The following is a 12,772-nucleotide window of genomic DNA, read 5'->3' on the forward strand; positions in this document are numbered from 1 at the left end:
TTTAACTGAAGAAGCTTAAAAGACCACTTTTACATAAATGTTAAGGAAGGCATAAAAAAAATGCTTTTGATTTGTGCACACAGAATAATGACCCCGCGCGGTGTCTGAGTCGGAGCTGCTGGGGTTTGGGGCTTCCCGGGGTGGCACATATTAGTCCATTTATTCTGCCAGCTGTCTGACGCTTTGTCTTTGATGTTGCATTGGCTTGTATTGCGGGAGGTGTGGAACCAAGGGTCTGTGGTTTTGTGTGTGGCTATCACATCCCAATCTCTTCTAATCCCTGTTTGACCTATTATTTCTATGTGTCATTTTTTATAAGACTGAGAATGTTCCAAGATTTAGTACAAAGAGATTATATATATGAAAAGGATCCTCTCGAAAACTCAGTAGAAACTGCAAATTACAGACTAGCTGCCTCCATAGATCAAGACTGGGTTTTTTGAACATTTGTGCCCGTTTAAAGACTGCACGTTTTATGTTCCCGCACGCGGGAGGTGGGTCTGGCTACTATGGCAAGTACTGACCTCTAAAATGGCAAAATTCCAAGTAGGAAGGCTGAATAGTCATCATGGGTTTCCTGTGCCCCACGATTCATATGGAATTTTACAGATCAACACTTGAACTGCATATAAAAACAGGTCATAAATGCGTGTGTTATGTTTTATCACAAAGTGTTCCTCTGAAAGACTACACTGCTGTGCCCAGGAGCCGCTGCCATCATCCACCTGAGAGGATGCCGAGTGGTAACTGAATGGGGTGAACTGAGTCCTGGCAGCCCAGGGGCTGGAAGGGAAGGCCGTGTACCTGGGAAATACCTGCGCCAGGTGCTGAAGAACCCCAGGCTGGTGCAGCTGTGACGTCAATTCTAAGCAGAGCCGTGTATTTGAAAGCCACTTAAAGATTTGAAAAGCTCTAGATGGTAAAGTTAACTTCTCTAGTGATTCATCAGGACTACCTTCTTGAAAGGGGCAGAACTGGTAAACACAAAATCATAGCTGGCAGGGAAAGTACTCGAATGGAAGAGGAACAGAACCCGTCCTAGCCGGGATGCCAAGCCTCAGACACAGTTTCCCTGGCATGTGGAGTAGCTCAGATATCCGTAGGAGCAACAGGTGGCTCTTCGGCCCAAAGGAGAACAAGGCCACATTCACATGACTGGGAAATGGCGAATCCTGGTTTTTCCAAGTGATCAGCCTATAAAAGGAAGGCCACGCTACTTATCAGCCTAAGAACCTACCATTATTACAGGCTCAGGGTAAAAATCTACTGTAGCCCAGGGGGAAATATTTGTCCAGAAAACCAATGATCAATGTTCTACATTTAACTAAAGTATTATGCTTGATGACAAACACAGTGCGTAAATGTCACTTGGTAATTTACATTAGTAAAAATTATTAACCAAAAGTCACACTTGGAGCATATGTGCTTCCAAATACCACATATCTTGTTACAACGTGTCCTCATATTTATAACTAAGCTGTATGTCCCCATTAAAACCCAGTAAATTACTTCTCTGCACACTGATTGCGACAATGTTTCTTCACGAGGGTATCTTCCAATCACACCGAGCTTTCAAAGGGTCGTATTTTAACCTGAATAAATGACATTGTATTTCCCACCATACGATCCCTCAAGAGGAACCACTAGTGTATGAAAGAAACAGGGGGCTACATATTTCATCAGGAAACCATATATTAAATGAGCCTCAAAATCTCACAGGGCCATACAACCCCAAGTGACAACCCAGGGAAACAGATTCTTAGCTTACCGTTTCTGTTTTAGGGACTGATTTGTGTTCTGCCAAAACTGTATGTCCATGAGCAAAATAAATTCTCATAGCTATTTTAAGCGGCTAAGTCTGACACCACGAAGGTGGTTTGCTACAGAGCGAGCGCTAACCCACACTCTCCTAAGGAGAGCACGAAGATGCACCGGAGGCGACCAAAACAGGGCCCAGCTGCACTCCCAGCGCCTGATCCCCGCTCACCCCACGCCCCATCCTGGCCTGAACTCTCTAGTCCTTTCTAGGGTCTGAAAACACTGGGGGAAAACCAATGCATCTCACTTCTTCCAGTCACAGAGGAAAAGAGAATGAGTTGAAGTAACTGAATGACAAGGACAGTGTCCTACTCAGCTATACCTACTATTGTGCCTAGTGGAGTAGGAACCTTATATAAATGTTTGAAACATTAAATTTTTTTATTGCTGACACTATTGCAGATGTCTCTCATTGCCCCCCGCCCCCTTTGCTCACCTCCACTCAGCCCCACCACCCCTCCCCTGGCCTCCACCACTCCGCTGTCTGTGTCCAGGGGCTATGCATAGATGTTCTCTGGCTAGTCTTGTCACCTGCTTTTTTTTGAATTCTTGAGTGTATGTTTGCTTTTCACAGCAGTACTGTTAAAAATTTTGGATCTATTTTTTGTGAATTCTAATATTGAAAAAAAAGAAAACATATTGTGGATAGTGGGAAAAGGGCCCTATCAGAAAAGCGAACTGTAAATACAGAAGGAGAGAAGACTAGAGTGAACCCTGTGGAAGTGAACTGGAATTAGAGGTGTCCGTATAAACTCTGATTTCTATTGATACAAAGGTAGACCAATAGGTATATGGGTGGATAGATAGATGGATGAGATGTTAGGCAGGAAGATACTGAAGTAGATACAAATGTGTATGTGTGTGTGTATGTGTATATACTATATGTCTAGTAACTCTGTCCAATGAAAGGGCCTAGAAACAAGAACACCGAAATATCAATGAGCACACATAGTATCCAAATCTTGGTTTCTAAACACCATTTCTGGGGGTGGGAGGGGGAAGAACCAAGGCTCCTGGAGAAGTGGTTGATTCCAGACTCCAGGGCTGGGGCTGGGGACCTACAAAATAATTCCAGAACATCCTGTCGTACTAGAGAAAGGAATAATCGGAAAATGTCAAACGGAAAGAACCCAGCTCGAAGGGACTTCCACGGATCGAGTCTAGGATAACCTGACTGTTAAAATAATGTGAATAATCGATTATAACCCACTGAATAAAACAGAAACCCAGGAGTGAACTCTGCTTAAACAAATAAACAAGGCAGAAGGGAAAGCCTCTCCTTACGGAGGGATGCCAGCAAGTAAATGCAAAGGTAAAGGTTAGAAAAGCACTATCGGGCAGCACCACTGTAATAATGGATCTGGGCAGGAAACATCAATGAATGCGGACATGGTCTCAAAGGCACTTACTGATGGCACTCATTAACAACGTCAGCGGGGAAACCCGGCAGATACCCCATCAAGCAAGTGACAATAGTCAACATCACCAGCAACGGGACAAGTTGCTACCACGGGCCCCTGGGCACGGGCGTTGAGAAGGATCAGAAAGCCATCTCTCCTGTGGCTTTCCTGTCAAAAACGCAAAATTTGAATCTAGTCATTTGAAAACACTAAGCAAACCTAAATTGAGAAACAGTCTATAACATACTGGCCTCTCTGGTCTTCAAAAATGTCAAGGTCATGAAAGACAAAAAAAAAAGAAAAGCCTAAGGAACTGAAACATTTAGGGACTCCTAAAGAGACATGACAACTAACTGCAGTGCGTGGTCTTGAAGAGAGTCCTAGGCTAACTGCCGTTAACATGAAAAAATACAGAGCTACATGTATCAATAGGAATAGATGGTAAAGATATGTTAAGTGACAAAAACAAGTCATACAATGTCATGGATAGTACGGGATCACTTACGCCATTTAAAACACACATATGTGAAACATTACGGTAAGTTCTTTAGGGAAATTCTTATTAATTTTTTAACATGGGGCCACACATTTTCATTTTGCACTGGGCCCCATAAATTCAACGTTTTTGTCAGGTGAAAAAGGATCTTTTCTCAAGTTCACCTTAAGATGTTAATTTAGCCTGTGGTGATGAAACTGAAACAAACAAACAATATTCAGCATTTCAAAGCTGAGTTGCCCTAAACCGGAGCTCAGTTTAAATCGTCTGGACTCTTGGCAATTGCTTCTCTGCTGAAACATGACCTCTTCAGAAGTTTAATTACCACCCCACGTGCAATCCCCCTCTTCCCTGGTAGGCCATCACACCCCACCCCTCGCCTTATTTTGTTTCTATCACAGCACTTACTCTCTGAAATTCTATCATTTATTTATGCAGTTATGCATATTATATGCTCTTCATTAGAACATAAGCCCTGAGAGTAAGGGGCTCTATATTCCTGCCCCTTACTATACTCCAGGGAGCTAAACAGGACTTGGCACACACAGGGCATCTAATGTCTCTTGATAAAATGAACTTAGAACAAGAGGGAGAGACAAAGAGAGCAAGATTTCAGAGATGGAGAGAAGCCTGAAAGTATCCATGCTTTTGGAACAAGCTCAGGGCGAGATTTTCCAAGAGCTTGAGAAGGATGCACAGACTTGAAGGTGGCCAGGGACACCTGGTCCTTGGAAATCACATTCTCCAATCACGCCCTCAGTAAACAGTCCAGGCAACACTCCAGAACACAAACATGAGCTGCCACGACAGGGCCTGCAACCTCCCAGCATCATCGATTGTGGCCACTTCACATTTTCACTTTGATGAAACTGTGAGAATCTCATCTTTGAAAGGCCACAGGCAAAGATACCTGCAGAGGTAAAGGCCTGACGCTAAGGCCAGGGATTCCCTGGGGCCATCATGGTAAGACTAGAATTGCCAGAGATCAGTAGAAGATGTGCACTTTTGTGTGTCTGCTCTGGTTTATGTTGCTCCCTGATTCTAAACCCCCAACCAGTAGGACTGACATGAGCTTCCCTTCGTAAAACCTGCCCTGACTACTGGAGCCACTGGATGGATAGTCAGGGGCCTGGCAGACTGGGTAAGCGAGGACCTGGCAGATGAGAGTTTAATTGAGGGACTGTTTGCTACCAGGCTGCCGGCTAGGGCAGCACCCTGCCTGGAGTGAGAAACAGAGGGGGCCTGACTGCCCTTGGCCTGAAGGGCCAGAGCCCAGATGCTGCTCACAGAGGGTGTGCAGGGAGGGGGGAGATGGAACCTCAGGCCCTCACCTCTTATCTCCTCATTGGCTGAGCTCAACAAGAAGCGGAGGCCAGGAAGCCTAATGGGCTCTTACAGGCGGGCTCCCCTGGCACGGAGCAGGGAGAGGAGGTGAGAACAGATCTGGGAGAGGCAAAAGGAACAAACTCCAGGTACAACGACCTCTCCCTGCTCTAAACACTTGTAACAAGGAGCGCACAGCTATAGCCTCTCCTGTCTGAGTCCCGCCCCTGTTTCCCGTGCACTGGCCTTCTTTCCTTCAGCTGTACTCGAAGCTCGTCGGGTAGGGACCACATAGTATGTTTCCTGGGTCCTCGGTCATATCATGTAGTCACGATAATTTAGTGACCATATGGTAGGTTACTAAATAGGCTGTCAGATCTCTCGATACTAAAAATGACCTAAAAGTATCAGAATTACAATTTTCTAATGATATGTGATAGCAATGGGTATCTCTCTCATTAACAGTAGCCAGAATTCTGCACCAACATACATTTCTACACGAGATACACTATCTGGTAAGAAAAGTAAATGATGAAAGTAGTTTGCTATTTGACAAGGAAACTACATTATCTGCTCCACAAAAAGCCTGAAAAAAAATTTCTGTGGGGTACTTATTACTTGGCCATTATATGAAAATATTACAGAAATAAAAACCCTAGGAAGAGAAAAAAATTCTAACAAATCCTTATAGCCCTGAATAGTAATATGCTAGTGCACAATCAATTCTAATACAAAAAAGGGGGGAAACAGCTTTTCTCTTTCAGTATAGTTTTCCAAAGGGAATAAATAATTTACTGTTCTTTCAACCAAGCAATTCTCTCCTATTATTTAAAAAATATATTCTGGTTGCAGTTGCAAAACAAAGTACAGAGGGGTTTTTTTCCTGGCTTGTCCTTTACATGGCTGTATATCTTTCGATTATGAGCATAACTCAGAAGTCATAAAGAAACGTTTTCAAAACACCGTCATCTTTCTTTGGAAATAATGAGAAGGCAATCAATCAAAGTTTGAAATATCCTGGGAATATATTGGATTATTTAAATAATTTAAAATTATTTCAATTAGATGACTTGCACATCACGTTTACGTTCTTAAAAACTACTAATGAACATCTACTGGACATCTTTATTTCCCCGATTTCTAGTTCCTTGGACATTCTGGAGGTCAAAATTACTGACCAAGTCACCACAAACAATGTCCCACTCCCGCCTTCCACACCAAGACGGTGCCACTATCAGAAAACATCTGTTCTGGTGTCAGTGTCGGTAATATGAATCGTTCCAAATTTTAATTAACAACTAGAATGTTGCATTCATTCATCCTTTCATTCTTTTATTCCAACAACACGTAATTATGAGGTGAGATGGGCAGACACACCACAAATCCACATTAAGTGACTGCCAAGCGCCAACCTCAAGGTTCCTTATGAAAGTGAATTTCAGCGCAGTGTGAAGGATAAGTCTTCCTTGAAAGCAAACCTAACAGAACCAGCCCCCAATGGCAAACTTTACGTATGTTTTCATCTTCTGTTTAAAGAGTATTATGAAAAAGAACAGCAAGAACAAAAATACTAAATTCTGTAGAAAAAGTTTAGTATGAAGACTAAACTTGGATATCTTCACCTCCCCTTCTTTGTCATCCAAAACCACTTTTGCACGAAACCACTCTATCTCCCTCTGGCCTCAGAGTAAAGGCGGTTTTCATCTGGGACATGAAAATGCCTGCCTATGATGCTTCGGAAAGTAGGAGGTACAATTAATCCTCCAAATCATTGCTGTTATTGTTTTATGGAGCACGTCAGGTTACTCTCTGGTTTTATGAACATAGAGAATACTCATTAATTCCCCATAGTGGTATAGACTCATTTCTCTCCCCTGTAATGCTCTCCCTCACAAAGGGCGTGGGTGAAAAACATTTGGGGCACCTAATTCTTTTATGGATGATCCATGAGCATAAAACTATTAATGTTTATCTCTTAAGTGTAATTACCGTTATTTCTCACATCAATGCCCATGGCTGAACACATCAATTAAAACTAATGTGTAATTTTCATGTTTCAAATGAATGTAACTGTGTGAAGGTCTGTTTTATGCGCTCTTGTGTGTATCTTTCAGGAGGCATTACTTTGCCACATCTAGAAAGGGTTGTGTAGTATGGGATGGTTCCTTCTATGAAATAATCCAATCCTCTGGGCAGCTGCCATCAAAACCAGAGCAGCCAAGCCTGTTCAGGTAATTTTAGGTCTAATAGGTGAACTTTGCTCATATTTAGAAAACTGATGTCAAGTTCAACTTACCTATGATATTGTTTATAAAAATTTTTTTTCCTTATTTTAAAATTTTCATTCTAATTAATCTTTTTTCCTTACTAATAATTCCTTTAAGGCAAATATTAAAAGAAATCTATTTCTGCCCGGCCAGGCATGGCTCAGTGGTTGAGCGTCGACCTGGGATCCAGGCGATCGGGGTTCGATTCCCGGTCAGGGCACATGCCCAGGTTGCAGGCTCGATCAATGACTCGCTCATCATTGATGTTTCTATCTGTCTCTCCCTCTCTTTTCCTCTCTCTGAAATCAATAAAGATGTATTTTTAAAAAAAAAAAAAAAAATGCCAAACTGTGGCTTTATCTTAAAAGAAATCTATTTCTACAAATTAAGCCCAAAGTAAGTAGAAGATAGAAAAGAATAAAAACAAGAGGAAATTGCCCTAGTTTGGCTCAGTAGTTAGAGCGTCAGCCTGTGGACTGAAGGGTCTCAAGTTTGATTCCCACCAAGAGAACATACCTCAGTTGTAGGCTCAATCTCTGGTGGTCAGGGCACATGTGGGAGGCAACCAATCGATGTTTCTCTCTCTCTTTTCTATTCTCTCTGTAAAGCAATGGGAAAAATATCCTCTGGTGGGGATTAAAAAAAAAGAAGAAAAAAAAAAAGAGGAAATTAATGAAATAAAAAACTAACAAAACAAATCAACAAAGCCAGATGTAGGTTCTTTTAAAAAACGGGTGGAGATCCTTTTTACTACTAAGGGTGACTTGGGTGTTTATAACATCATTCTTGGACAATACAAAATTATCAGCTTAAAAATTAGCTATGAAAAAAGCTCCTAGATTTATTGAAATTCAAGTCCTGTCTATGGTTGCCTTGGCGGGGCCAGACCAAATTATTTTACTGGCCATATACAGCCCAGGAGCTAGACGTTCCCCACCCGTTAAAAGACTGATAATCTCAGAGGGAAGGGGGAAAGTGGGTGGGGAGAGATTAATCAAAGAACTTACGTGCATATATGCATAACCCATGGACACAGACAATAGCGTGGGGAAGGCCTGGGGAGGGCAGATGTGGGGTGGAGAAAATCACTGGGGGGGGGGAGGCCTCTGTAATACTTCCAACAATAAAGATAAATTAAAAATAAAATAAAAGATTGATAAAATTGGTAACCACCTGGCTACATTGATCAAGATTTTTAATAAGGACAGAGACAGAAAAGAGAAATTATCAATACTAAGAATAAAACAGTGAATATGACCACAGATTGTATGAAAATTAATAGCATAATGAAGGGATATGATAAGCAACTTTATGCCAATAAATTTGACAACTTGGATAAAACAATCAAATTCCTTTAAAGATACAATTTATTAAAAGTGACACAAAAAGAAATAGAAAACCTAAATAACTTTGTCTGTTAAAGAAATTGACTTTGTAATTAACTCCCCAAAAGAAAACTCTAGGACTAAATGTCTCCACTGTTAAATTCTTCTAAAAAGTAACAAAAGGGATAATACCAACCACACACAACCTTATAGAAAATAAAGAGAATACTTCCCAACTCCTCCTATAAGGTCATTATAATCCTGGTACCAAAACCAAAGACATTACAAGAAAAGAGAATTATAGACCAAAATTCCTCATGAACATCAATGTAAAAAAAATGAACAAAAAAACCAGTAACAAAATATTATCAAATTACCTAGAAATATATAAATATACCATAATCAAGTAGAGATTATTCCAAAAGTTAAAGGTTGGAAATCAATTAATGTAGTTCACTATATTAACAGATTAAGGGGAAAATTCACATAATTTTAGTAGATGTACAGAAAGCATCCATTTATGTTAAATAACTACCCATTTGTATTACAAAAACTTTCAGTAAACTAGGAACAGAAAAGAACTTCCCCAGCCTATAATGGACATAAAAAAATCAACAGCTGAAAACACCCAAGAGTAAAATATTGAATGTTTCTATCTAAGGTTAGGAGTAAGACCAAAAAGGACTGTTCTTAGCACCACTAGGTAACATTTTACTGGAAGACCTATTTAGTGCAATCAGATGAGCAAGAGAAATAATAGGCATACAGGTTGGAAAGGACAAATCAAAACTATCCTTATTCAATGATCACACTGCATATACAAAAAGTCTGAATATATCTACAAGGAAACTACTAGGCCCGATGAATGAATTTAGCAAAGTCACAGGATACAAAGTCAATACATTAGCAATAATAACTACTAAAAATACTATTTACAAAAACATCAAATATTGGGGATAAATTTAACAAAAGACATGCAAAATCTTTAAACTGAAAATTCTCATACATTGCTGGGAGAAATTACAGAAGACCCAAATAAACAGAGAGTTATACCATGAATTGCATACAATGGAAAACTCAATATTGTTAAGATGTCAATTCTACCCAAATTGATCTAAAGATTCAATACAATTCAAGTCAAAATCCCAGCAGGCTTTTCTAAAAATAAAAAAAAAGTTAAAAAGCACAAAAATAAAATCTGAGCTAACCATAGACAAAAGGGATATTAGAAACAATGAAAAGAATACATCACCCCTGTAGTATTCAATCTTCCCAGTTATCCATTCTAACAGTCTCATCGTGAAAGAATTTCAGATAACCCAAACTGAGGGTTATTCTACAAAATTCCTGGAGTAGTCATCAAAAGTAGCAAGGCCATAAAAGCTAAGGAGGGACTGAGGAACTATCACATTTGGAGAAAACTCAGGACTAATGCAATAGTGGGATCCTGGATTAGATCCTGGAACATGAAGACTTTAAGGGAAAAACTGGTGAAATCTGAACAAAGTCTGTAGTTTACTGAATACACTGTAGTGATGTCAATTTCTTACTTTTGATAATGGTAACCACGGTCATATACGATGTTAACATCAGGGGAAGCTGGGTGACGGGTATTATAGGAACTCAATGTACTATCTTTGCAACTCTTCGGTAAATTTATAATTATTTCAAAATAAAAAGGTTTTTAAAAGCTATCAGAACAAAGTGTAGAACAACATATTCATGACACTGAAGTAGGCAAAGATATCTTAGGGAGAACACAGAAAGGAATAAATGAAAAAGAAAAAATAACTAGGATTTTATCACAATTCAAAATGTCTGTTCATCAAAAAGTACCATCTAGAGAATAAACAGGTAGGCCACAGAATGGGGAAAATATTTGCAATGCAGATTTCTGAAAAATGACTTGTATGTAGTATATAAAAAGTACTCTGATACCCCATAAACAACACCACCACCACCACAATCAAAGATGGGCAAAGACCTGAAAAGACACTTTGCAAATGAAGAAGGTAAGCAAATGGTCAGTAAGCACATGAAAAAGTGTTCGACCTCATTTCCATTCAGGAAATGCAAATTAAAACCACAATGAGATACCCACACTTTACTCGCAAACAAATGAAATGAATGAATAAATGAAAACGACGACTACCACCAAATGCTGAAGGGGCTGCGGAGCAACCAAAATTCGTCAATATTGCTGAACAAGTATGAAATGATAAATCACTTTGGAAATCTCTTGGGCAGTTTCTTTAAAAGTTAAATACCCATCTACTCTATGATTCACCAATCCAAACCATGTATCTGCAAAAAACCCTGTATGGCTGCTTTATTCTTGATAACCCAAGCCTAGAAATAGCCCAGATTTCCATGAAGGGATCACCTACGGCAGGTGGCACGTTCATACAGAAGATTACCACTCAGCAATGAAAAAGGGAAAAAAAAGAAACTACTGATGCAGGCCACGACATAGACAAATCTCAAAAATATTATGCTGAATAAAAATTCCATAAGTAAAAAAGAACATACTTATGATCTCATTTCTGCAAAATTGTAGAGTAGGTAAAGTCAAGATGGTGACAGAAATGAGACCAGGATTTGCTTCCAGTGGCTGGGGAACTGATGAGAGAGAGGCATGGAGATGATGCCATTTAGCCTTTGTAGTTATCGTAATTGACTGAAAGGTACACTTAATAACTGAACATTTCACTGCATGCAAATTATACCTCAATTTAAAAAATGGCAACACAGTTCCTAAGAATTAAGAACCATTATATATTCTCAAGGTAACATGTTTGTTTTTTTCCTCTATGCCTAGACTCTTACCTACGTATGGGGCTGAAATAAACCTTTCCACAGTTCCAGTCCCTATGGCCACTTCTCAAGAAATGGTAGTGAATATTTTTTTACCCACCTTTTGGGAGCTCTCACCTATGACAGGCTACTGCTCGGCCAGGTGTCCCTGAAATACTTCTCAAATGTGTATACTACATTCATGCATGTGCCAGCTATTTCCAACTAGCCCATCCAGAGCATAAACAATTTATAACCTTGTAAAAAGAAGAGATTTCCACTATCCCCTCACCTTTGGAAAAGGTGACCAGTGCAATATGTTTTAAGCAAACTCCTTCCCTCACCCCACAGGGAGCATGGCAGGAACCTCGCTTCATTCCAGGTACAACGACATGGGGGGAAATCTGATGACAGAACTGGGGTCCTGTTTAACCTCGATTCCCTAGGATGTTCTCACAGTTGCCATCTCTTCACACCAAAAGCCAAGTTGCTCAAAATTAAATGGCTCCTTAGGGAGTTACTGGATAATGTACACAAAGTGTTGATAAGGGCTTTGGTCTGAACCACATTTGTGATGCTCACCAGAGTACAGATTGTCAATTTCCAGAGAGAAGCTCTCAATGCGGAAAAGCATACAGAATAGCTGGAAAGAAATACGCTTTGGGCTTAAGAATCAGCAAGTACTTTATTTCACATTCTACCCAAGTATTCTCAAGAGCCACAATTACAAGTCCTATAAACTTAGGAGCTAATTCATATTTTTGCAAAAGGAACAATTAAAGATGACTAGGATCTTCTGAATTCTAGCTGGGTGGGAAGTAAGGTCCAATGAATTCATTCGAAAGAGATAAAGCAAAACGTGACAATAGCTGTTCGATGGCATATGAGCCCATCTATTGTGCTGACTGTGTAAAGTCATTTGAAACAGATATTTTAAAACCACTTGTTCCGTAGTTCTTTTGCAATAAAAACTCAATTCTGCTTTGGGAAAAAATATTCCCCAAATAGAAAATTTTTGCATCCTTGGTTTCTGGCATTAATATAGCTTTAAGAAAAGGAAAGAGAACATGCTATGATCTACTGCAGTAAGCATGTACTGAACATACTGAATATGTTTATTGCCTCTATACAGCCACAGGATAGAACTCACTTTTGACATTGTAATTCTTACAATTACAATTAAACCAAGATACAAAATGAAATCAATAACAGCTACATATCAAGGATAGGAAAGTCCCACTTTGAGAACCATCTCTGCTGTCTGACTGTGGGATGGGTGAGACAGAATCAGGGCACACGGCTTAGGGCAGGTCTGCTGGGAGTGAGCTTGCCCACATATCAGCCTGCTAG

The 12,772-nt window shown here is 40.0% G+C and overlaps 1 protein-coding gene across 6 annotated transcripts in view; it reads right to left on the minus strand.

The window, feature by feature from the left end:
- AFF3 (ALF transcription elongation factor 3) overlaps positions 1–12,772 on the minus strand; it is a 472,487-nt gene that overhangs the window by 304,851 nt on the left and 154,864 nt on the right. The window lies entirely within an intron of this gene.

Source organism: Miniopterus schreibersii, assembly GCF_964146895.1.
Source record: "Miniopterus schreibersii genome assembly, chromosome: 13".
NCBI lineage: Eukaryota > Metazoa > Chordata > Mammalia > Chiroptera > Miniopteridae > Miniopterus > Miniopterus schreibersii.